Raw genomic sequence first — 1,036 nt, 5'->3', positions numbered from 1 at the left:
ATACTTTAAAGCATGCAGCCATGTACACATCGTGTACACATTTAATTTGTTGTGTTTGTTTTGCCTACCTGCCCTGAGACAACAGATAAATTAGCTACTAGCTAACTCTGGTGAATTTACTTTTAATTGTGCGCTCCTCGTGCAAAAATAGACAATTCAAGAAATAAATGCAACTACTTTATAGACAATGTGCATTGTTATTCAAAATCAGATGAAAAACAATAGAAATCCTGCTGCACTTAGCCCACATGTTCATGTATAACACACAGAGATCTGTTAATTGGAGAATCGGCTTCTTGAATGAGCCACTGAACGGAAGAAGCTCAAGGAAGATTTTTATTCAAGCCAAGGCAATGACCACTGAAATATCGTTTAGGCTGAATTAATAAGGCAAAAGCCTATATGACCCTTTTCACTGAAACTTGTCTGTATAAGGGACACTAGCATCACACTCATTGGAATTAATTTCTACTTCTTGCTCTCTACTCACAAATGCACATCACTGTTACATCATTCTACAGCAGCCCTGTAACCCATTCATGTAGAGCAAGGGAAGCCCGGGAGCTGTAGGCTACAGTCCTTTAATGAGCAGCCTATGTAAAAGGAAGTCTTTCTGCAGCGTTCTTTCTAACAACCTGCTCTTCACATCCAAATGACCAATTATAGTCCACTGGAACTGTTCTTACATTCTTTGATACAAGGAGGGTCATGCCTTTTTTTTAAAGAGATTTGCAGGCTGAAAAGTATATTGTAGAATTGAGCCTGTATGAATTCTACTGTAAGAGAGGAATTCATTCAAAAAGGTCAAAGAGCTAGTCCACATCGGAATATTATGTGAACCTTTTTTTCATTCCAATAAGCCAGCAATCAATACAATTCCCATCAACTCTGAGGGTAATGGGAGGAATTCTCCAAGGTGCTGAAAAGTGTCCCCGAGCGCATCCGGGAGAGGAAACAACGGGACACACCCGCCGGAGCCCATTGGTACAACGTCACGCGCAGAAACTACCCGAGCGAGTAAGGTAGGGTAAATGAA

Source organism: Etheostoma spectabile, chromosome 17 (assembly GCF_008692095.1).
Source record: "Etheostoma spectabile isolate EspeVRDwgs_2016 chromosome 17, UIUC_Espe_1.0, whole genome shotgun sequence".
In the NCBI taxonomy this organism is placed as follows: Eukaryota; Metazoa; Chordata; class Actinopteri; order Perciformes; family Percidae; genus Etheostoma; species Etheostoma spectabile.
This window is presented reverse-complemented; position numbering follows the sequence as displayed.